The sequence below is a fragment of the Idiotropiscis lumnitzeri genome, chromosome 9 (genome assembly GCF_059441095.1).
Source record: "Idiotropiscis lumnitzeri isolate Australia: NSW breed Sydney's pygmy pipehorse chromosome 9, RoL_Ilum_1.0, whole genome shotgun sequence".
In the NCBI taxonomy this organism is placed as follows: Eukaryota; Metazoa; Chordata; class Actinopteri; order Syngnathiformes; family Syngnathidae; genus Idiotropiscis; species Idiotropiscis lumnitzeri.
In genome coordinates this window covers 20,482,806-20,506,121 of record NC_142399.1, presented here as the reverse complement: position 1 = coordinate 20,506,121, position 23,316 = coordinate 20,482,806, and the positions used below count along the sequence as shown (strand labels likewise).

The following is a 23,316-nucleotide window of genomic DNA, read 5'->3' as shown; positions in this document are numbered from 1 at the left end:
AAAATACGTAACAAGAATCTGAAACTATAACCACAGTCACAAATGTGTCACAACAATCTACAATGCATGATTGAAGTCACAGATATATGACAAATATCAGCAAATGTGTACAATGATTTGTTGGCACATACACATGGTTAAATGCGGACAAAAATCCGTAGATGGGCGACCTGTAAAAACGGGACCTTTTCTTACAGGTGACGTTTGCTACAGTCCTGCCGCGGACGACTCGCAAATGCGTGTGCTGATTTGCAAATGCGTGTCAGGAGACTTGTGTGTGGCTCCGTAGCTACACATTCGGACCACATGGGGGCACTAATATTATACCAGCCCCGTACCACCAATATATACACCAATAACTTGGGGGGGCGTTCACTGCTATCCACCCATGGTCATGTACCATTTATTTGACATTATTTAAATTAAATTGGAATAAATGGAAGAATAAAGTGGAACTAATAAAATAAGAACCAATGATATAACCAGTGAAGCTAAAAAAAATGAATGAAGCTTCTCCACACCTGCTAATTGCCACATTAACTATACTTCCCTTTATTGCATTCAGTAAACACCATTTTTTTAAATTGATTCATTAACTTTTTATTTAGTAAACACTCACTGCACCAACCCAACCGGACTGCATCGGGTCATCTGTCTGCTACACCTGTAGACTACGAGAGTCCCCTTTTGGTCTTAATGTGGAGCTCCGGAGCCACATTCAAGTCTCCAGACACGCATTTGCAAATTGCCACGCGCATTTGCGAGTCGTCCACGGCGAGACTGTAGCAACACCCAAAGGCAGGGGACGCTGAATGTTGGCATTTTGTGCTCTCAGCCTGTCAGGCGAATATGTGGAAATTTATAAAAAAGCAGCTCGCATACTTGCTTACATTTGTCAAAAGTTTTTTTTATTTTTGCGGTGCAAAAGCTTACAGCACCTGGTATTCCCAGGCGGTCTCCCATCCAAGTACTAACCAGGCCCGACCCTGCTTAGCTTCCGAGATCGGACGAGATCGGGCGTTCTCAGGGTAGTATGGCCGTAAGCGAGAATTCCTTTCAAAATTTAGCATTTTATACATGTTGTCTTTATTGTGGCAAATACTTCAATCCAAAAACACGTAACAAGAATCTGAAACTATAACCACAGTCACAAATGTGTCACAACAATCTACAATGCATGATTGAAGTCACAGATATATGACAAATATCAGCAAATGTGTACAATGATTTGTTGGCACATACACATGGTTAAATGCGGACAAAAATCCGTAGATGGGCGACCTGTAAAAACGGGACCTTTTCTTACAGGTGACGTTTGCTACAGTCCTGCCGCGGACGACTCGCAAATGCGTGTGCTGATTTGCAAATGCGTGTCAGGAGACTTGTGTGTGGCTCCGTAGCTACACATTCGGACCACATGGGGGCACTAATATTATACCAGCCCCGTACCACCAATATATACACCAATAACTTGGGGGGGCGTTCACTGCTATCCACCCATGGTCATGTACCATTTATTTGACATTATTTAAATTAAATTGGAATAAATGGAAGAATAAAGTGGAACTAATAAAAAAAGAACCAATGATATAACCAGTGAAGCTAAAAAAAATGAATGAAGCTTCTCCACACCTGCTAATTGCCACATTAACTATACTTCCCTTTATTGCATTCAGTAAACGCCATTTTTTAAAATTGATTCATTAACTTTTTATTTAGTAAACACTCACTGCACCAACCCAACCGGACTGCATCGGGTCATATGTCTGCTACACCTGTAGACTCCGAGGGTACCCTTTTGGTCTTAATGTGTGGCTCCGGAGCCACAGTCAAGTCTCCAGACACGCATTTGCAAATTGCCACACGCATTTGCGAGTCGTCCACGGCGAGACTGTAGCAACACCCAAAGGCAGGGGACGCTGAATGTTGGCAATTTGTGCTCTCAGCCTGTCAGGCGAATATGTGGAAATTTATAAAAAAGCAGCTCGCATACTTGCTTACATTTGTCAAAAGTTTTTTTTATTTTTGCGGTGCAAAAGCTTACAGCACCTGGTATTCCCAGGCGGTCTCCCATCCAAGTACTAACCAGGCCCGACCCTGCTTAGCTTCCGAGATCGGACGAGATCGGGCGTTCTCAGGGTAGTATGGCCGTAAGCGAGAATTCCTTTCAAAATTTTGCATTTTATACATGTTGTCTTTATTGTGGCAAATACTTCAATCCAAAAATACGTAACAAGAATCTGAAACTATAACCACAGTCACAAATGTGTCACAACAATCTACAATGCATGATTGAAGTCACAGATATATGACAAATATCAGCAAATGTGTACAATGATTTGTTGGCACATACACATGGTTAAATGCGGACAAAAATCCGTAGATGGGCGACCTGTAAAAACGGGACCTTTTCTTAGAGGTGACGTTTGCTACAGTCCTGCCGCGGACGACTCGCAAATGCGTGTGCTGATTTGCAAATGCGTGTCAGGAGACTTGTGTGTGGCTCCGTAGCTACACATTCGGACCACATGGGGGCACTAATATTATACCAGCCCCGTACCACCAATATATACACCAATAACTTGGGGGGGCGTTCACTGCTATCCACCCATGGTCATGTACCATTTATTTGACATTATTTAAATTAAATTGGAATAAATGGAAGAATAAAGTGGAACTAATAAAATAAGAACCAATGATATAACCAGTGAAGCTAAAAAAAATGAATGAAGCTTCTCCACACCTGCTAATTGCCACATTAACTATACTTCCCTTTATTGCATTCAGTAAACGCCATTTTTTAAAATTGATTCATTAACTTTTTATTTAGTAAACACTCACTGCACCAACCCAACCGGACTGCATCGGGTCATATGTCTGCTACACCTGTAGACTCCGAGGGTACCCTTTTGGTCTTAATGTGTGGCTCCGGAGCCACAGTCAAGTCTCCAGATACGCATTTGCAAATTGCCACACGCATTTGCGAGTCGTCCACGGCGAGACTGTAGCAACACCCAAAGGCAGGGGACGCTGAATGTTGGCAATTTGTGCTCTCAGCCTGTCAGGCGAATATGTGGAAATTTATAAAAAAGCAGCTCGCATACTTGCTTAGATTTGTCAAAGTTTTTTTTATTTATTTATTTTTTGCGGTGCAAAAGCTTACGGCACCTGGTATTCCCAGGCGGTCTCCCATCCAAGTACTAACCAGGCCCGACCCTGCTTAGCTTCCGAGATCGGACGAGATCGGGCGTTCTCAGGGTAGTATGGCCGTAAGCGAGAATTCCTTTCAAAATTTTGCATTTTATACATGTTGTCTTTATTGTGGCAAATACTTCAATCCAAAAACACGTAACAAGAATCTGAAACTATAACCACAGTCACAAATGTGTCACAACAATCTACAATGCATGATTGAAGTCACAGATATATAACAAATATCAGCAAATGTGTACAATGATTTGTTGGCACATACACATGGTTAAATGCGGACAAAAATCCGTAGATGGGCGACCTGTAAAAACGGGACCTTTTCTTACAGGTGACGTTTGCTACAGTCCTGCCGCGGACGACTCGCAAATGCGTGTGCTGATTTGCAAATGCGTGTCAGGAGACTTGTGTGTGGCTCCGTAGCTACACATTCGGACCACATGGGGGCACTAATATTATACCAGCCCCGTACCACCAATATATACACCAATAACTTGGGGGGGCGTTCACTGCTATCCACCCATGGTCATGTACCATTTATTTGACATTATTTAAATTAAATTGGAATAAATGGAAGAATAAAGTGGAACTAATAAAATAAGAACCAATGATATAACCAGTGAAGCTAAAAAAAATGAATGAAGCTTCTCCACACCTGCTAATTGCCACATTAACTATACTTCCCTTTATTGCATTCAGTAAACACCATTTTTTAAAATTGATTCATTAACTTTTTATTTAGTAAACACTCACTGCACCAACCCAACCGGACTGCATCGGGTCATCTGTCTGCTACACCTGTAGACTACGAGAGTCCCCTTTTGGTCTTAATGTGGAGCTCCGGAGCCACACTCAAGTCTCCAGACACGCATTTGCAAATTGCCACACGCATTTGCGAGTCGTCCACGGCGAGACTGTAGCAACACCCAAAGGCAGGGGACGCTGAATGTTGGCATTTTGTGCTCTCAGCCTGTCAGGCGAATATGTGGGAATTTATAAAAAAGCAGCTCGCATACTTGCTTACATTTGTCAAAGGTTTTTTTTATTTTTGCGGTGCAAAAGCTTACAGCACCTGGTATTCCCAGGCGGTCTCCCATCCAAGTACTAACCAGGCCCGACCCTGCTTAGCTTCCGAGATCGGACGAGATCGGGCGTTCTCAGGGTAGTATGGCCGTCAGCGAAAATCCCTTTCAAAATTTTGCATTTTATACATGTTGTCTTTATTGTGGCAAATACTTCAATCCAAAAACACGTAACAAGAATCTGAAACTATAACCACAGTCACAAATGTGTCACAACAATCTACAATGCATGATTGAAGTCACAGATATATGACAAATATCAGCAAATGTGTACAATGATTTGTTGGCACATACACATGGTTAAATGCGGACAAAAATCCGTAGATGGGCGACCTGTAAAAACGGGACCTTTTCTTACAGGTGACGTTTGCTACAGTCCTGCCGCGGACGACTCGCAAATGCGTGTGCTGATTTGCAAATGCGTGTCAGGAGACTTGTGTGTGGCTCCGTAGCTACACATTCGGACCACATGGGGGCACTAATATTATACCAGCCCCGTACCACCAATATATACACCAATAACTTGGGGGGGCGTTCACTGCTATCCACCCATGGTCATGTACCATTTATTTGACATTATTTAAATTAAATTGGAATAAATGGAAGAATAAAGTGGAACTAATAAAATAAGAACCAATGATATAACCAGTGAAGCTAAAAAAAATGAATGAAGCTTCTCCACACACCTGCTAATTGCCACATTAACTATACTTCCCTTTATTGCATTCAGTAAACACCATTTTTTAAAATTGATTCATTAACTTTTTATTTAGTAAACACTCACTGCACCAACCCAACCGGACTGCATCGGGTCATCTGTCTGCTACACCTGTAGACTACGAGAGTCCCCTTTTGGTCTTAATGTGGAGCTCCGGAGCCACACTCAAGTCTCCAGACACGCATTTGCAAATTGCCACACGCATTTGCGAGTCGTCCACGGCGAGACTGTAGCAACACCCAAAGGCAGGGGACGCTGAATGTTGGCATTTTGTGCTCTCAGCCTGTCAGGCGAATATGTGGGAATTTATAAAATAGCAGCTCGCATACTTGCTTACATTTGTCAAAAGTTTTTTTTATTTTTGCGGTGCAAATGCTTACAGCACCTGGTATTCCCAGGCGGTCTCCCATCCAAGTACTAACCAGGCCCGACCCTGCTTAGCTTCCGAGATCGGACGAGATCGGGCGTTCTCAGGGTAGTATGGCCGTAAGCGAGAATTCCTTTCAAAATTTTGCATTTTATACATGTTGTCTTTATTGTGGCAAATATTTCAATCCAAAAATACGTAACAAGAATCTGAAACTATAACCACAGTCACAAATGTGTCACAACAATCTACAATGCATGATTGAAGTCACAGATATATGACAAATATCAGCAAATGTGTACAATGATTTGTTGGCACATACACATGGTTAAATGCGGACAAAAATCCGTAGATGGGCGACCTGTAAAAACGGGACCTTTTCTTACAGGTGACGTTTGCTACAGTCCTGCCGCGGACGACTCGCAAATGCGTGTGCTGATTTGCAAATGCGTGTCAGGAGACTTGTGTGTGGCTCCGTAGCTACACATTCGGACCACATGGGGGCACTAATATTATACCAGCCCCGTACCACCAATATATACACCAATAACTTGGGGGGGCGTTCACTGCTATCCACCCATGGTCATGTACCATTTATTTGACATTATCTAAATTAAATTGGAATAAATGGAAGAATAAAGTGGAACTAATAAAATAAGAACCAATGATATAACCAGTGAAGCTAAAAAAAATGAATGAAGCTTCTCCACACCTGCTAATTGCCACATTAACTATACTTCCCTTTATTGCATTCAGTAAACGCCATTTTTTAAAATTGATTCATTAACTTTTTATTTAGTAAACACTCACTGCACCAACCCAACCGGACTGCATCGGGTCATATGTCTGCTACACCTGTAGACTCCGAGGGTACCCTTTTGGTCTTAATGTGTGGCTCCGGAGCCACAGTCAAGTCTCCAGACACGCATTTGCAAATTGCCACACGCATTTGCGAGTCGTCCACGGCGAGACTGTAGCAACACCCAAAGGCAGGGGACGCTGAATGTTGGCAATTTGTGCTCTCAGCCTGTCAGGCGAATATGTGGAAATTTATAAAAAAGCAGCTCGCATACTTGCTTACATTTGTCAAAAGTTTTTTTTATTTTTGCGGTGCAAAATCTTACAGCACCTGGTATTCCCAGGCGGTCTCCCATCCAAGTACTAACCAGGCCCGACCCTGCTTAGCTTCCGAGATCGGACGAGATCGGGCGTTCTCAGGGTAGTATGGCCGTAAGCGAGAATTCCTTTCAAAATTTTGCATTTTATACATGTTGTCTTTATTGTGGCAAATACTTCAATCCAAAAATACGTAACAAGAATCTGAAACTATAACCACAGTCACAAATGTGTCACAACAATCTACAATGCATGATTGAAGTCACAGATATATGACAAATATCAGCAAATGTGTACAATGATTTGTTGGCACATACACATGGTTAAATGCGGACAAAAATCCGTAGATGGGCGACCTGTAAAAACGGGACCTTTTCTTACAGGTGACGTTTGCTACAGTCCTGCCGCGGACGACTCGCAAATGCGTGTGCTGATTTGCAAATGCGTGTCAGGAGACTTGTGTGTGGCTCCGTAGCTACACATTCGGACCACATGGGGGCACTAATATTATACCAGCCCCGTACCACCAATATATACACCAATAACTTGGGGGGGCGTTCACTGCTATCCACCCATGGTCATGGACCATTTATTTGACATTATCTAAATTAAATTGGAATAAATGGAAGAATAAAGTGGAACTAATAAAATAAGAACCAATGATATAACCAGTGAAGCTAAAAAAAATGAATGAAGCTTCTCCACACCTGCTAATTGCCACATTAACTATACTTCCCTTTATTGCATTCAGTAAACGCCATTTTTTAAAATTGATTCATTAACTTTTTATTTAGTAAACACTCACTGCACCAACCCAACCGGACTGCATCGGGTCATCTGTCTGCTACACCTGTAGACTACGAGAGTCCCCTTTTGGTCTTAATGTGGAGCTCCGGAGCCACACTCAAGTCTCCAGACACGCATTTGCAAATTGCCACACGCATTTGCGAGTCGTCCACGGCGAGACTGTAGCAACACCCAAAGGCAGGGGACGCTGAATGTTGGCATTTTGTGCTCTCAGCCTGTCAGGCGAATATGTGGGAATTTATAAAAAAGCAGCTCGCATACTTGCTTACATTTGTCAAAAGTTTTTTTTATTTTTGCGGTGCAAAAGCTTACAGCACCTGGTATTCCCAGGCGGTCTCCCATCCAAGTACTAACCAGGCCCGACCCTGCTTAGCTTCCGAGATCGGACGAGATCGGGCGTTCTCAGGGTAGTATGGCCGTAAGCGAGAATTCCTTTCAAAATTTTGCATTTTATACATGTTGTCTTTATTGTGGCAAATACTTCAATCCAAAAATACGTAACAAGAATCTGAAACTATAACCACAGTCACAAATGTGTCACAACAATCTACAATGCATGATTGAAGTCACAGATATATGACAAATATCAGCAAATGTGTACAATGATTTGTTGGCACATACATTTGGTTAAATGCGGACAAAAATCCGTAGATGGGCGACCTGTAAAAACGGGACCTTTTCTTACAGGTGACGTTTGCTACAGTCCTGCCGCGGACGACTCGCAAATGCGTGTGCTGATTTGCAAATGCGTGTCAGGAGACTTGTGTGTGGCTCCGTAGCTACACATTCGGACCACATGGGGGCACTAATATTATACCAGCCCCGTACCACCAATATATACACCAATAACTTGGGGGGGCGTTCACTGCTATCCACCCATGGTCATGTACCATTTATTTGACATTATTTAAATTAAATTGGAATAAATGGAAGAATAAAGTGGAACTAATAAAATAAGAACCAATGATATAACCAGTGAAGCTAAAAAAAATGAATGAAGCTTCTCCACACCTGCTAATTGCCACATTAACTATACTTCCCTTTATTGCATTCAGTAAACACCATTTTTTTAAATTGATTCATTAACTTTTTATTTAGTAAACACTCACTGCACCAACCCAACCGGACTGCATCGGGTCATCTGTCTGCTACACCTGTAGACTACGAGAGTCCCCTTTTGGTCTTAATGTGGAGCTCCGGAGCCACACTCAAGTCTCCAGACACGCATTTGCAAATTGCCACACGCATTTGCGAGTCGTCCACGGCGAGACTGTAGCAACACCCAAAGGCAGGGGACGCTGAATGTTGGCATTTTGTGCTCTCAGCCTGTCAGGCGAATATGTGGAAATTTATAAAAAAGCAGCTCGCATACTTGCTTACATTTGTCAAAAGTTTTTTTTATTTTTGCGGTGCAAAAGCTTACAGCACCTGGTATTCCCAGGCGGTCTCCCATCCAAGTACTAACCAGGCCCGACCCTGCTTAGCTTCCGAGATCGGACGAGATCGGGCGTTCTCAGGGTAGTATGGCCGTAAGCGAGAATTCCTTTCAAAATTTTGCATTTTATACATGTTGTCTTTATTGTGGCAAATACTTCAATTCAAAAACACGTAACAAGAATCTGAAACTATAACCACAGTCACAAATGTGTCACAACAATCTACAATGCATGATTGAAGTCACAGATATATGACAAATATCAGCAAATGTGTACAATGATTTGTTGGCACATACACATGGTTAAATGCGGACAAAAATCCGTAGATGGGCGACCTGTAAAAACGGGACCTTTTCTTACAGGTGACGTTTGCTACAGTCCTGCCGCGGACGACTCGCAAATGCGTGTGCTGATTTGCAAATGCGTGTCAGGAGACTTGTGTGTGGCTCCGTAGCTACACATTCGGACCACATGGGGGCACTAATATTATACCAGCCCCGTACCACCAATATATACACCAATAACTTGGGGGGGCGTTCACTGCTATCCACCCATGGTCATGTACCATTTATTTGACATTATCTAAATTAAATTGGAATAAATGGAAGAATAAAGTGGAACTAATAAAATAAGAACCAATGATATAACCAGTGAAGCTAAAAAAAATGAATGAAGCTTCTCCACACCTGCTAATTGCCACATTAACTATACTTCCCTTTATTGCATTCAGTAAACACCATTTTTTAAAATTGATTCATTAACTTTTTATTTAGTAAACACTCACTGCACCAACCCAACCGGACTGCATCGGGTCATCTGTCTGCTACACCTGTAGACTACGAGAGTCCCCTTTTGGTCTTAATGTGGAGCTCCGGAGCCACACTCAAGTCTCCAGACACGCATTTGCAAATTGCCACACGCATTTGCGAGTCGTCCACGGCGAGACTGTAGCAACACCCAAAGGCAGGGGACGCTGAATGTTGGCATTTTGTGCTCTCAGCCTGTCAGGCGAATATGTGGGAATTTATAAAAAAGCAGCTCGCATACTTGCTTACATTTGTCAAAAGTTTTTTTTATTTTTGCGGTGCAAAAGCTTACAGCACCTGGTATTCCCAGGCGGTCTCCCATCCAAGTACTAACCAGGCCCGACCCTGCTTAGCTTCCGAGATCGGACGAGATCGGGCGTTCTCAGGGTAGTATGGCCGTAAGCGAGAATTCCTTTCAAAATTTTGCATTTTATACATGTTGTCTTTATTGTGGCAAATACTTCAATCCAAAAATACGTAACAAGAATCTGAAACTATAACCACAGTCACAAATGTGTCACAACAATCTACAATGCATGATTGAAGTCACAGATATATGACAAATATCAGCAAATGTGTACAATGATTTGTTGGCACATACACATGGTTAAATGCGGACAAAAATCCGTAGATGGGCGACCTGTAAAAACGGGACCTTTTCTTACAGGTGACGTTTGCTACAGTCCTGCCGCGGACGACTCGCAAATGCGTGTGCTGATTTGCAAATGCGTGTCAGGAGACTTGTGTGTGGCTCCGTAGCTACACATTCGGACCACATGGGGGCACTAATATTATACCAGCCCCGTACCACCAATATATACACCAATAACTTGGGGGGGCGTTCACTGCTATCCACCCATGGTCATGTACCATTTATTTGACATTATTTAAATTAAATTGGAATAAATGGAAGAATAAAGTGGAACTAATAAAATAAGAACCAATGATATAACCAGTGAAGCTAAAAAAAATGAATGAAGCTTCTCCACACCTGCTAATTGCCACATTAACTATACTTCCCTTTATTGCATTCAGTAAACACCATTTTTTTAAATTGATTCATTAACTTTTTATTTAGTAAACACTCACTGCACCAACCCAACCGGACTGCATCGGGTCATCTGTCTGCTACACCTGTAGACTACGAGAGTCCCCTTTTGGTCTTAATGTGGAGCTCCGGAGCCACATTCAAGTCTCCAGACACGCATTTGCAAATTGCCACGCGCATTTGCGAGTCGTCCACGGCGAGACTGTAGCAACACCCAAAGGCAGGGGACGCTGAATGTTGGCATTTTGTGCTCTCAGCCTGTCAGGCGAATATGTGGAAATTTATAAAAAAGCAGCTCGCATACTTGCTTACATTTGTCAAAAGTTTTTTTTATTTTTGCGGTGCAAAAGCTTACAGCACCTGGTATTCCCAGGCGGTCTCCCATCCAAGTACTAACCAGGCCCGACCCTGCTTAGCTTCCGAGATCGGACGAGATCGGGCGTTCTCAGGGTAGTATGGCCGTAAGCGAGAATTCCTTTCAAAATTTAGCATTTTATACATGTTGTCTTTATTGTGGCAAATACTTCAATCCAAAAACACGTAACAAGAATCTGAAACTATAACCACAGTCACAAATGTGTCACAACAATCTACAATGCATGATTGAAGTCACAGATATATGACAAATATCAGCAAATGTGTACAATGATTTGTTGGCACATACACATGGTTAAATGCGGACAAAAATCCGTAGATGGGCGACCTGTAAAAACGGGACCTTTTCTTACAGGTGACGTTTGCTACAGTCCTGCCGCGGACGACTCGCAAATGCGTGTGCTGATTTGCAAATGCGTGTCAGGAGACTTGTGTGTGGCTCCGTAGCTACACATTCGGACCACATGGGGGCACTAATATTATACCAGCCCCGTACCACCAATATATACACCAATAACTTGGGGGGGCGTTCACTGCTATCCACCCATGGTCATGTACCATTTATTTGACATTATTTAAATTAAATTGGAATAAATGGAAGAATAAAGTGGAACTAATAAAAAAAGAACCAATGATATAACCAGTGAAGCTAAAAAAAATGAATGAAGCTTCTCCACACCTGCTAATTGCCACATTAACTATACTTCCCTTTATTGCATTCAGTAAACGCCATTTTTTAAAATTGATTCATTAACTTTTTATTTAGTAAACACTCACTGCACCAACCCAACCGGACTGCATCGGGTCATATGTCTGCTACACCTGTAGACTCCGAGGGTACCCTTTTGGTCTTAATGTGTGGCTCCGGAGCCACAGTCAAGTCTCCAGACACGCATTTGCAAATTGCCACACGCATTTGCGAGTCGTCCACGGCGAGACTGTAGCAACACCCAAAGGCAGGGGACGCTGAATGTTGGCAATTTGTGCTCTCAGCCTGTCAGGCGAATATGTGGAAATTTATAAAAAAGCAGCTCGCATACTTGCTTACATTTGTCAAAAGTTTTTTTTATTTTTGCGGTGCAAAAGCTTACAGCACCTGGTATTCCCAGGCGGTCTCCCATCCAAGTACTAACCAGGCCCGACCCTGCTTAGCTTCCGAGATCGGACGAGATCGGGCGTTCTCAGGGTAGTATGGCCGTAAGCGAGAATTCCTTTCAAAATTTTGCATTTTATACATGTTGTCTTTATTGTGGCAAATACTTCAATCCAAAAATACGTAACAAGAATCTGAAACTATAACCACAGTCACAAATGTGTCACAACAATCTACAATGCATGATTGAAGTCACAGATATATGACAAATATCAGCAAATGTGTACAATGATTTGTTGGCACATACACATGGTTAAATGCGGACAAAAATCCGTAGATGGGCGACCTGTAAAAACGGGACCTTTTCTTAGAGGTGACGTTTGCTACAGTCCTGCCGCGGACGACTCGCAAATGCGTGTGCTGATTTGCAAATGCGTGTCAGGAGACTTGTGTGTGGCTCCGTAGCTACACATTCGGACCACATGGGGGCACTAATATTATACCAGCCCCGTACCACCAATATATACACCAATAACTTGGGGGGGCGTTCACTGCTATCCACCCATGGTCATGTACCATTTATTTGACATTATTTAAATTAAATTGGAATAAATGGAAGAATAAAGTGGAACTAATAAAATAAGAACCAATGATATAACCAGTGAAGCTAAAAAAAATGAATGAAGCTTCTCCACACCTGCTAATTGCCACATTAACTATACTTCCCTTTATTGCATTCAGTAAACGCCATTTTTTAAAATTGATTCATTAACTTTTTATTTAGTAAACACTCACTGCACCAACCCAACCGGACTGCATCGGGTCATATGTCTGCTACACCTGTAGACTCCGAGGGTACCCTTTTGGTCTTAATGTGTGGCTCCGGAGCCACAGTCAAGTCTCCAGATACGCATTTGCAAATTGCCACACGCATTTGCGAGTCGTCCACGGCGAGACTGTAGCAACACCCAAAGGCAGGGGACGCTGAATGTTGGCAATTTGTGCTCTCAGCCTGTCAGGCGAATATGTGGAAATTTATAAAAAAGCAGCTCGCATACTTGCTTAGATTTGTCAAAGTTTTTTTTATTTATTTATTTTTTGCGGTGCAAAAGCTTACGGCACCTGGTATTCCCAGGCGGTCTCCCATCCAAGTACTAACCAGGCCCGACCCTGCTTAGCTTCCGAGATCGGACGAGATCGGGCGTTCTCAGGGTAGTATGGCCGTAAGCGAGAATTCCTTTCAAAATTTTGCATTTTATACATGTTGTCTTTATTGTGGCAAATACTTCAATCCAAAAACACGTAACAAGAATCTGAAACTATAACCACAGTCACAAATGTGTCACAACAATCTACAATGCATGATTGAAGTCACAGATATATAACAAATATCAGCAAATGTGTACAATGATTTGTTGGCACATACACATGGTTAAATGCGGACAAAAATCCGTAGATGGGCGACCTGTAAAAACGGGACCTTTTCTTACAGGTGACGTTTGCTACAGTCCTGCCGCGGACGACTCGCAAATGCGTGTGCTGATTTGCAAATGCGTGTCAGGAGACTTGTGTGTGGCTCCGTAGCTACACATTCGGACCACATGGGGGCACTAATATTATACCAGCCCCGTACCACCAATATATACACCAATAACTTGGGGGGGCGTTCACTGCTATCCACCCATGGTCATGTACCATTTATTTGACATTATTTAAATTAAATTGGAATAAATGGAAGAATAAAGTGGAACTAATAAAATAAGAACCAATGATATAACCAGTGAAGCTAAAAAAAATGAATGAAGCTTCTCCACACCTGCTAATTGCCACATTAACTATACTTCCCTTTATTGCATTCAGTAAACACCATTTTTTAAAATTGATTCATTAACTTTTTATTTAGTAAACACTCACTGCACCAACCCAACCGGACTGCATCGGGTCATCTGTCTGCTACACCTGTAGACTACGAGAGTCCCCTTTTGGTCTTAATGTGGAGCTCCGGAGCCACACTCAAGTCTCCAGACACGCATTTGCAAATTGCCACACGCATTTGCGAGTCGTCCACGGCGAGACTGTAGCAACACCCAAAGGCAGGGGACGCTGAATGTTGGCATTTTGTGCTCTCAGCCTGTCAGGCGAATATGTGGGAATTTATAAAAAAGCAGCTCGCATACTTGCTTACATTTGTCAAAGGTTTTTTTTATTTTTGCGGTGCAAAAGCTTACAGCACCTGGTATTCCCAGGCGGTCTCCCATCCAAGTACTAACCAGGCCCGACCCTGCTTAGCTTCCGAGATCGGACGAGATCGGGCGTTCTCAGGGTAGTATGGCCGTCAGCGAAAATCCCTTTCAAAATTTTGCATTTTATACATGTTGTCTTTATTGTGGCAAATACTTCAATCCAAAAACACGTAACAAGAATCTGAAACTATAACCACAGTCACAAATGTGTCACAACAATCTACAATGCATGATTGAAGTCACAGATATATGACAAATATCAGCAAATGTGTACAATGATTTGTTGGCACATACACATGGTTAAATGCGGACAAAAATCCGTAGATGGGCGACCTGTAAAAACGGGACCTTTTCTTACAGGTGACGTTTGCTACAGTCCTGCCGCGGACGACTCGCAAATGCGTGTGCTGATTTGCAAATGCGTGTCAGGAGACTTGTGTGTGGCTCCGTAGCTACACATTCGGACCACATGGGGGCACTAATATTATACCAGCCCCGTACCACCAATATATACACCAATAACTTGGGGGGGCGTTCACTGCTATCCACCCATGGTCATGTACCATTTATTTGACATTATTTAAATTAAATTGGAATAAATGGAAGAATAAAGTGGAACTAATAAAATAAGAACCAATGATATAACCAGTGAAGCTAAAAAAAATGAATGAAGCTTCTCCACACACCTGCTAATTGCCACATTAACTATACTTCCCTTTATTGCATTCAGTAAACACCATTTTTTAAAATTGATTCATTAACTTTTTATTTAGTAAACACTCACTGCACCAACCCAACCGGACTGCATCGGGTCATCTGTCTGCTACACCTGTAGACTACGAGAGTCCCCTTTTGGTCTTAATGTGGAGCTCCGGAGCCACACTCAAGTCTCCAGACACGCATTTGCAAATTGCCACACGCATTTGCGAGTCGTCCACGGCGAGACTGTAGCAACACCCAAAGGCAGGGGACGCTGAATGTTGGCATTTTGTGCTCTCAGCCTGTCAGGCGAATATGTGGGAATTTATAAAATAGCAGCTCGCATACTTGCTTACATTTGTCAAAAGTTTTTTTTATTTTTGCGGTGCAAATGCTTACAGCACCTGGTATTCCCAGGCGGTCTCCCATCCAAGTACTAACCAGGCCCGACCCTGCTTAGCTTCCGAGATCGGACGAGATCGGGCGTTCTCAGGGTAGTATGGCCGTAAGCGAGAATTCCTTTCAAAATTTTGCATTTTATACATGTTGTCTTTATTGTGGCAAATATTTCAATCCAAAAATACGTAACAAGAATCTGAAACTATAACCACAGTCACAAATGTGTCACAACAATCTACAATGCATGATTGAAGTCACAGATATATGACAAATATCAGCAAATGTGTACAATGATTTGTTGGCACATACACATGGTTAAATGCGGACAAAAATCCGTAGATGGGCGACCTGTAAAAACGGGACCTTTTCTTACAGGTGACGTTTGCTACAGTCCTGCCGCGGACGACTCGCAAATGCGTGTGCTGATTTGCAAATGCGTGTCAGGAGACTTGTGTGTGGCTCCGTAGCTACACATTCGGACCACATGGGGGCACTAATATTATACCAGCCCCGTACCACCAATATATACACCAATAACTTGGGGGGGCGTTCACTGCTATCCACCCATGGTCATGTACCATTTATTTGACATTATCTAAATTAAATTGGAATAAATGGAAGAATAAAGTGGAACTAATAAAATAAGAACCAATGATATAACCAGTGAAGCTAAAAAAAATGAATGAAGCTTCTCCACACCTGCTAATTGCCACATTAACTATACTTCCCTTTATTGCATTCAGTAAACGCCATTTTTTAAAATTGATTCATTAACTTTTTATTTAGTAAACACTCACTGCACCAACCCAACCGGACTGCATCGGGTCATATGTCTGCTACACCTGTAGACTCCGAGGGTACCCTTTTGGTCTTAATGTGTGGCTCCGGAGCCACAGTCAAGTCTCCAGACACGCATTTGCAAATTGCCACACGCATTTGCGAGTCGTCCACGGCGAGACTGTAGCAACACCCAAAGGCAGGGGACGCTGAATGTTGGCAATTTGTGCTCTCAGCCTGTCAGGCGAATATGTGGAAATTTATAAAAAAGCAGCTCGCATACTTGCTTACATTTGTCAAAAGTTTTTTTTATTTTTGCGGTGCAAAATCTTACAGCACCTGGTATTCCCAGGCGGTCTCCCATCCAAGTACTAACCAGGCCCGACCCTGCTTAGCTTCCGAGATCGGACGAGATCGGGCGTTCTCAGGGTAGTATGGCCGTAAGCGAGAATTCCTTTCAAAATTTTGCATTTTATACATGTTGTCTTTATTGTGGCAAATACTTCAATCCAAAAATACGTAACAAGAATCTGAAACTATAACCACAGTCACAAATGTGTCACAACAATCTACAATGCATGATTGAAGTCACAGATATATGACAAATATCAGCAAATGTGTACAATGATTTGTTGGCACATACACATGGTTAAATGCGGACAAAAATCCGTAGATGGGCGACCTGTAAAAACGGGACCTTTTCTTACAGGTGACGTTTGCTACAGTCCTGCCGCGGACGACTCGCAAATGCGTGTGCTGATTTGCAAATGCGTGTCAGGAGACTTGTGTGTGGCTCCGTAGCTACACATTCGGACCACATGGGGGCACTAATATTATACCAGCCCCGTACCACCAATATATACACCAATAACTTGGGGGGGCGTTCACTGCTATCCACCCATGGTCATGGACCATTTATTTGACATTATCTAAATTAAATTGGAATAAATGGAAGAATAAAGTGGAACTAATAAAATAAGAACCAATGATATAACCAGTGAAGCTAAAAAAAATGAATGAAGCTTCTCCACACCTGCTAATTGCCACATTAACTATACTTCCCTTTATTGCATTCAGTAAACGCCATTTTTTAAAATTGATTCATTAACTTTTTATTTAGTAAACACTCACTGCACCAACCCAACCGGACTGCATCGGGTCATCTGTCTGCTACACCTGTAGACTACGAGAGTCCCCTTTTGGTCTTAATGTGGAGCTCCGGAGCCACACTCAAGTCTCCAGACACGCATTTGCAAATTGCCACACGCATTTGCGAGTCGTCCACGGCGAGACTGTAGCAACACCCAAAGGCAGGGGACGCTGAATGTTGGCATTTTGTGCTCTCAGCCTGTCAGGCGAATATGTGGGAATTTATAAAAAAGCAGCTCGCATACTTGCTTACATTTGTCAAAAGTTTTTTTTATTTTTGCGGTGCAAAAGCTTACAGCACCTGGTATTCCCAGGCGGTCTCCCATCCAAGTACTAACCAGGCCCGACCCTGCTTAGCTTCCGAGATCGGACGAGATCGGGCGTTCTCAGGGTAGTATGGCCGTAAGCGAGAATTCCTTTCAAAATTTTGCATTTTATACATGTTGTCTTTATTGTGGCAAATACTTCAATCCAAAAATACGTAACAAGAATCTGAAACTATAACCACAGTCACAAATGTGTCACAACAATCTACAATGCATGATTGAAGTCACAGATATATGACAAATATCAGCAAATGTGTACAATGATTTGTTGGCACATACATTTGGTTAAATGCGGACAAAAATCCGTAGATGGGCGACCTGTAAAAACGGGACCTTTTCTTACAGGTGACGTTTGCTACAGTCCTGCCGCGGACGACTCGCAAATGCGTGTGCTGATTTGCAAATGCGTGTCAGGAGACTTGTGTGTGGCTCCGTAGCTACACATTCGGACCACATGGGGGCACTAATATTATACCAGCCCCGTACCACCAATATATACACCAATAACTTGGGGGGGCGTTCACTGCTATCCACCCATGGTCATGTACCATTTATTTGACATTATTTAAATTAAATTGGAATAAATGGAAGAATAAAGTGGAACTAATAAAATAAGAACCAATGATATAACCAGTGAAGCTAAAAAAAATGAATGAAGCTTCTCCACACCTGCTAATTGCCACATTAACTATACTTCCCTTTATTGCATTCAGTAAACACCATTTTTTTAAATTGATTCATTAACTTTTTATTTAGTAAACACTCACTGCACCAACCCAACCGGACTGCATCGGGTCATCTGTCTGCTACACCTGTAGACTACGAGAGTCCCCTTTTGGTCTTAATGTGGAGCTCCGGAGCCACACTCAAGTCTCCAGACACGCATTTGCAAATTGCCACACGCATTTGCGAGTCGTCCACGGCGAGACTGTAGCAACACCCAAAGGCAGGGGACGCTGAATGTTGGCATTTTGTGCTCTCAGCCTGTCAGGCGAATATGTGGAAATTTATAAAAAAGCAGCTCGCATACTTGCTTACATTTGTCAAAAGTTTTTTTTATTTTTGCGGTGCAAAAGCTTACAGCACCTGGTATTCCCAGGCGGTCTCCCATCCAAGTACTAACCAGGCCCGACCCTGCTTAGCTTCCGAGATCGGACGAGATCGGGCGTTCTCAGGGTAGTATGGCCGTAAGCGAGAATTCCTTTCAAAATTTTGCATTTTATACATGTTGTCTTTATTGTGGCAAATACTTCAATTCAAAAACACGTAACAAGAATCTGAAACTATAACCACAGTCACAAATGTGTCACAACAATCTACAATGCATGATTGAAGTCACAGATATATGACAAATATCAGCAAATGTGTACAATGATTTGTTGGCACATACACATGGTTAAATGCGGACAAAAATCCGTAGATGGGCGACCTGTAAAAACGGGACCTTTTCTTACAGGTGACGTTTGCTACAGTCCTGCCGCGGACGACTCGCAAATGCGTGTGCTGATTTGCAAATGCGTGTCAGGAGACTTGTGTGTGGCTCCGTAGCTACACATTCGGACCACATGGGGGCACTAATATTATACCAGCCCCGTACCACCAATATATACACCAATAACTTGGGGGGGCGTTCACTGCTATCCACCCATGGTCATGTACCATTTATTTGACATTATCTAAATTAAATTGGAATAAATGGAAGAATAAAGTGGAACTAATAAAATAAGAACCAATGATATAACCAGTGAAGCTAAAAAAAATGAATGAAGCTTCTCCACACCTGCTAATTGCCACATTAACTATACTTCCCTTTATTGCATTCAGTAAACACCATTTTTTAAAATTGATTCATTAACTTTTTATTTAGTAAACACTCACTGCACCAACCCAACCGGACTGCATCGGGTCATCTGTCTGCTACACCTGTAGACTACGAGAGTCCCCTTTTGGTCTTAATGTGGAGCTCCGGAGCCACACTCAAGTCTCCAGACACGCATTTGCAAATTGCCACACGCATTTGCGAGTCGTCCACGGCGAGACTGTAGCAACACCCAAAGGCAGGGGACGCTGAATGTTGGCATTTTGTGCTCTCAGCCTGTCAGGCGAATATGTGGGAATTTATAAAAAAGCAGCTCGCATACTTGCTTACATTTGTCAAAAGTTTTTTTTATTTTTGCGGTGCAAAAGCTTACAGCACCTGGTATTCCCAGGCGGTCTCCCATCCAAGTACTAACCAGGCCCGACCCTGCTTAGCTTCCGAGATCGGACGAGATCGGGCGTTCTCAGGGTAGTATGGCCGTAAGCGAGAATTCCTTTCAAAATTTTGCATTTTATACATGTTGTCTTTATTGTGGCAAATACTTCAATCCAAAAATACGTAACAAGAATCTGAAACTATAACCACAGTCACAAATGTGTCACAACAATCTACAATGCATGATTGAAGTCACAGATATATGACAAATATCAGCAAATGTGTACAATGATTTGTTGGCACATACACTTGGTTAAATGCGGACAAAAATCCGTAGATGGGCGACCTGTAAAAACGGGACCTTTTCTTACAGGTGACGTTTGCTACAGTCCTGCCGCGGACGACTCGCAAATGCGTGTGCTGATTTGCAAATGCGTGTCAGGAGACTTGTGTGTGGCTCCGTAGCTACACATTCGGACCACATGGGGGCACTAATATTATACCAGCCCCGTACCACCAATATATACACCAATAACTTGGGGGGGCGTTCACTGCTATCCACCCATGGTCATGTACCATTTATTTGACATTATTTAAATTAAATTGGAATAAATGGAAGAATAAAGTGGAACTAATAAAATAAGAACCAATGATATAACCAGTGAAGCTAAAAAAAATGAATGAAGCTTCTCCACACCTGCTAATTGCCACATTAACTATACTTCCCTTTATTGCATTCAGTAAACACCATTTTTTTAAATTGATTCATTAACTTTTTATTTAGTAAACACTCACTGCACCAACCCAACCGGACTGCATCGGGTCATCTGTCTGCTACACCTGTAGACTACGAGAGTCCCCTTTTGGTCTTAATGTGGAGCTCCGGAGCCACACTCAAGTCTCCAGACACGCATTTGCAAATTGCCACACGCATTTGCGAGTCGTCCACGGCGAGACTGTAGCAACACCCAAAGGCAGGGGACGCTGAATGTTGGCATTTTGTGCTCTCAGCCTGTCAGGCGAATATGTGGAAATTTATAAAAAAGCAGCTCGCATACTTGCTTACATTTGTCAAAAGTTTTTTTTATTTTTGCGGTGCAAAAGCTTACAGCACCTGGTATTCCCAGGCGGTCTCCCATCCAAGTACTAACCAGGCCCGACCCTGCTTAGCTTCCGAGATCGGACGAGATCGGGCGTTCTCAGGGTAGTATGGCCGTAAGCGAGAATTCCTTTCAAAATTTTGCATTTTATACATGTTGTCTTTATTGTGGCAAATACTTCAATCCAAAAACACGTAACAAGAATCTGAAACTATAACCACAGTCACAAATGTGTCACAACAATCTACAATGCATGATTGAAGTCACAGATATATGACAAATATCAGCAAATGTGTACAATGATTTGTTGGCACATACACATGGTTAAATGCGGACAAAAATCCGTAGATGGGCGACCTGTAAAAACGGGACCTTTTCTTACAGGTGACGTTTGCTACAGTCCTGCCGCGGACGACTCGCAAATGCGTGTGCTGATTTGCAAATGCGTGTCAGGAGACTTGTGTGTGGCTCCGTAGCTACACATTCGGACCACATGGGGGCACTAATATTATACCAGCCCCGTACCACCAATATATACACCAATAACTTGGGGGGGCGTTCACTGCTATCCACCCATGGTCATGTACCATTTATTTGACATTATTTAAATTAAATTGGAATAAATGGAAGAATAAAGTGGAACTAATAAAATAAGAACCAATGATATAACCAGTGAAGCTAAAAAAAATGAATGAAGCTTCTCCACACCTGCTAATTGCGACATTAACTATACTTCCCTTTATTGCATTCAGTAAACGCCATTTTTTAAAATTGATTCATTAACTTTTTATTTAGTAAACACTCACTGCACCAACCCAACTGGACTGCATCGGGTCATATGTCTGCTACACCTGTAGACTCCGAGGGTACCCTTTTGGTCTTAATGTGTGGTTCCGGAGCCACAGTCAAGTCTCCAGACACGCATTTGCAAATTGCCACACGCATTTGCGAGTCGTCCACGGCGAGACTGTAGCAACACCCAAAGGCAGGGGACGCTGAATGTTGGCAATTTGTGCTCTCAGCCTGTCAGGCGAATATGTGGAAATTTATAAAAAAGCAGCTCGCATACTTGCTTAGATTTGTCAAAGTTTTTTTTATTTATTTATTTTTTGCGGTGCAAAAGCTTACGGCACCTGGTATTCCCAGGCGGTCTCCCATCCAAGTACTAACCAGGCCCGACCCTGCTTAGCTTCCGAGATCGGACGAGATCGGGCGTTCTCAGGGTAGTATGGCCGTAAGCGAGAATTCCTTTCAAAATTTTGCATTTTATACATGTTGTCTTTATTGTGGCAAATACTTCAATCCAAAAACACGTAACAAGAATCTGAAACTATAACCACAGTCACAAATGTGTCACAACAATCTACAATGCATGATTGAAGTCACAGATATATAACAAATATCAGCAAATGTGTACAATGATTTGTTGGCACATACACATGGTTAAATGCGGACAAAAATCCGTAGATGGGCGACCTGTAAAAACGGGACCTTTTCTTACAGGTGACGTTTGCTACAGTCCTGCCGCGGACGACTCGCAAATGCGTGTGCTGATTTGCAAATGCGTGTCAGGAGACTTGTGTGTGGCTCCGTAGCTACACATTCGGACCACATGGGGGCACTAATATTATACCAGCCCCGTACCACCAATATATACACCAATAACTTGGGGGGGCGTTCACTGCTATCCACCCATGGTCATGTACCATTTATTTGACATTATTTAAATTAAATTGGAATAAATGGAAGAATAAAGTGGAACTAATAAAATAAGAACCAATGATATAACCAGTGAAGCTAAAAAAAATGAATGAAGCTTCTCCACACCTGCTAATTGCCACATTAACTATACTTCCCTTTATTGCATTCAGTAAACACCATTTTTTAAAATTGATTCATTAACTTTTTATTTAGTAAACACTCACTGCACCAACCCAACCGGACTGCATCGGGTCATCTGTCTGCTACACCTGTAGACTACGAGAGTCCCCTTTTGGTCTTAATGTGGAGCTCCGGAGCCACACTCAAGTCTCCAGACACGCATTTGCAAATTGCCACACGCATTTGCGAGTCGTCCACGGCGAGACTGTAGCAACACCCAAAGGCAGGGGACGCTGAATGTTGGCATTTTGTGCTCTCAGCCTGTCAGGCGAATATGTGGAAATTTATAAAAAAGCAGCTCGCATACTTGCTTACATTTGTCAAAAGTTTTTTTTATTTTTGCGGTGCAAAAGCTTACAGCACCTGGTATTCCCAGGCGGTCTCCCATCCAAGTACTAACCAGGCCCGACCCTGCTTAGCTTCCGAGATCGGACGAGATCGGGCGTTCTCAGGGTAGTATGGCCGTAAGCGAGAATTCCTTTCAAAATTTTGC

The 23,316-nt window shown here is 42.6% G+C and overlaps 21 non-coding genes across 21 annotated transcripts; all 21 read right to left on the bottom strand.

Annotated features, from left to right (window-relative positions):
• Positions 1-926: 926 nt before the first annotated feature.
• On the bottom strand, positions 927-1,045 carry LOC148331113 (5S ribosomal RNA). Its single transcript, XR_015845335.1, has one exon. It is a non-coding gene; the product is annotated as a 5S ribosomal RNA (ribosomal RNA).
• Positions 1,046-2,037: 992 nt separating this feature from the next.
• LOC148331112 (5S ribosomal RNA) lies at positions 2,038-2,156 on the bottom strand. Its single transcript, XR_015845334.1, has one exon. It is a non-coding gene; the product is annotated as a 5S ribosomal RNA (ribosomal RNA).
• A 1,000-nt stretch (positions 2,157-3,156) lies between these two features.
• On the bottom strand, positions 3,157-3,275 carry LOC148331111 (5S ribosomal RNA). Its single transcript, XR_015845385.1, has one exon. It is a non-coding gene; the product is annotated as a 5S ribosomal RNA (ribosomal RNA).
• Positions 3,276-4,267: 992 nt separating this feature from the next.
• On the bottom strand, positions 4,268-4,386 carry LOC148331110 (5S ribosomal RNA). Its single transcript, XR_015845404.1, has one exon. It is a non-coding gene; the product is annotated as a 5S ribosomal RNA (ribosomal RNA).
• Positions 4,387-5,380: 994 nt separating this feature from the next.
• On the bottom strand, positions 5,381-5,499 carry LOC148331109 (5S ribosomal RNA). Its single transcript, XR_015845371.1, has one exon. It is a non-coding gene; the product is annotated as a 5S ribosomal RNA (ribosomal RNA).
• A 992-nt stretch (positions 5,500-6,491) lies between these two features.
• LOC148331108 (5S ribosomal RNA) lies at positions 6,492-6,610 on the bottom strand. The gene has a single exon (XR_015845399.1). It is a non-coding gene; the product is annotated as a 5S ribosomal RNA (ribosomal RNA).
• Positions 6,611-7,602: 992 nt separating this feature from the next.
• On the bottom strand, positions 7,603-7,721 carry LOC148331107 (5S ribosomal RNA). Its single transcript, XR_015845333.1, has one exon. It is a non-coding gene; the product is annotated as a 5S ribosomal RNA (ribosomal RNA).
• Positions 7,722-8,713: 992 nt separating this feature from the next.
• On the bottom strand, positions 8,714-8,832 carry LOC148331106 (5S ribosomal RNA). Its single transcript, XR_015845332.1, has one exon. It is a non-coding gene; the product is annotated as a 5S ribosomal RNA (ribosomal RNA).
• A 992-nt stretch (positions 8,833-9,824) lies between these two features.
• Positions 9,825-9,943, bottom strand: LOC148331105 (5S ribosomal RNA). The gene has a single exon (XR_015845331.1). It is a non-coding gene; the product is annotated as a 5S ribosomal RNA (ribosomal RNA).
• A 992-nt stretch (positions 9,944-10,935) lies between these two features.
• LOC148331104 (5S ribosomal RNA) lies at positions 10,936-11,054 on the bottom strand. The gene has a single exon (XR_015845329.1). It is a non-coding gene; the product is annotated as a 5S ribosomal RNA (ribosomal RNA).
• Positions 11,055-12,046: 992 nt separating this feature from the next.
• On the bottom strand, positions 12,047-12,165 carry LOC148331103 (5S ribosomal RNA). Its single transcript, XR_015845328.1, has one exon. It is a non-coding gene; the product is annotated as a 5S ribosomal RNA (ribosomal RNA).
• Positions 12,166-13,165: 1,000 nt separating this feature from the next.
• On the bottom strand, positions 13,166-13,284 carry LOC148331102 (5S ribosomal RNA). The gene has a single exon (XR_015845374.1). It is a non-coding gene; the product is annotated as a 5S ribosomal RNA (ribosomal RNA).
• Positions 13,285-14,276: 992 nt separating this feature from the next.
• LOC148331101 (5S ribosomal RNA) lies at positions 14,277-14,395 on the bottom strand. Its single transcript, XR_015845403.1, has one exon. It is a non-coding gene; the product is annotated as a 5S ribosomal RNA (ribosomal RNA).
• A 994-nt stretch (positions 14,396-15,389) lies between these two features.
• LOC148331100 (5S ribosomal RNA) lies at positions 15,390-15,508 on the bottom strand. The gene has a single exon (XR_015845370.1). It is a non-coding gene; the product is annotated as a 5S ribosomal RNA (ribosomal RNA).
• Positions 15,509-16,500: 992 nt separating this feature from the next.
• On the bottom strand, positions 16,501-16,619 carry LOC148331099 (5S ribosomal RNA). The gene has a single exon (XR_015845398.1). It is a non-coding gene; the product is annotated as a 5S ribosomal RNA (ribosomal RNA).
• Positions 16,620-17,611: 992 nt separating this feature from the next.
• Positions 17,612-17,730, bottom strand: LOC148331098 (5S ribosomal RNA). Its single transcript, XR_015845327.1, has one exon. It is a non-coding gene; the product is annotated as a 5S ribosomal RNA (ribosomal RNA).
• Positions 17,731-18,722: 992 nt separating this feature from the next.
• On the bottom strand, positions 18,723-18,841 carry LOC148331097 (5S ribosomal RNA). The gene has a single exon (XR_015845326.1). It is a non-coding gene; the product is annotated as a 5S ribosomal RNA (ribosomal RNA).
• Positions 18,842-19,833: 992 nt separating this feature from the next.
• On the bottom strand, positions 19,834-19,952 carry LOC148331096 (5S ribosomal RNA). Its single transcript, XR_015845325.1, has one exon. It is a non-coding gene; the product is annotated as a 5S ribosomal RNA (ribosomal RNA).
• Positions 19,953-20,944: 992 nt separating this feature from the next.
• On the bottom strand, positions 20,945-21,063 carry LOC148331095 (5S ribosomal RNA). Its single transcript, XR_015845324.1, has one exon. It is a non-coding gene; the product is annotated as a 5S ribosomal RNA (ribosomal RNA).
• Positions 21,064-22,063: 1,000 nt separating this feature from the next.
• Positions 22,064-22,182, bottom strand: LOC148331094 (5S ribosomal RNA). Its single transcript, XR_015845363.1, has one exon. It is a non-coding gene; the product is annotated as a 5S ribosomal RNA (ribosomal RNA).
• A 992-nt stretch (positions 22,183-23,174) lies between these two features.
• Positions 23,175-23,293, bottom strand: LOC148331093 (5S ribosomal RNA). Its single transcript, XR_015845323.1, has one exon. It is a non-coding gene; the product is annotated as a 5S ribosomal RNA (ribosomal RNA).
• Between the last annotated feature and the right edge of the window lie 23 nt (positions 23,294-23,316).